Genomic DNA, 344 nt, shown 5'->3' on the forward strand with positions numbered 1-344 from the left:
GGGAGGCCTGGGGCTGCGGGGGGGGGTGGGGGGGGGGGCAGGCGGCATCTGAACCGCACCCGGCTGGGGCCCAGGTTGTGAAAACCCCAGCGATGTGACCACTGCCTACAGAGGCAGGATTGAAGAAGCCTGGGGGACCAAGTGCCAACATGGCCAGAGGGTAGAGGAGCTGGAAAGNTTCCATGCCCACACACAGGCCTGGCCTCCCCAGCCCTGCCCGGGTGGTGGGCTGCAGTAACTCTTCTACGAGCCTCTACAGTCGGCTGGGACCCACAGCGCAGCACAGCGCAGCACAGCCCGAGGCCCCAGGGGTCTCTGCAGCCCAGGCCCCGGGGCGCGGGGCG

Source organism: Crocuta crocuta, unplaced genomic scaffold, assembly GCF_008692635.1.
Source record: "Crocuta crocuta isolate KB4526 unplaced genomic scaffold, BGI_CrCroc_1.0 scaffold149, whole genome shotgun sequence".
In the NCBI taxonomy this organism is placed as follows: Eukaryota; Metazoa; Chordata; class Mammalia; order Carnivora; family Hyaenidae; genus Crocuta; species Crocuta crocuta.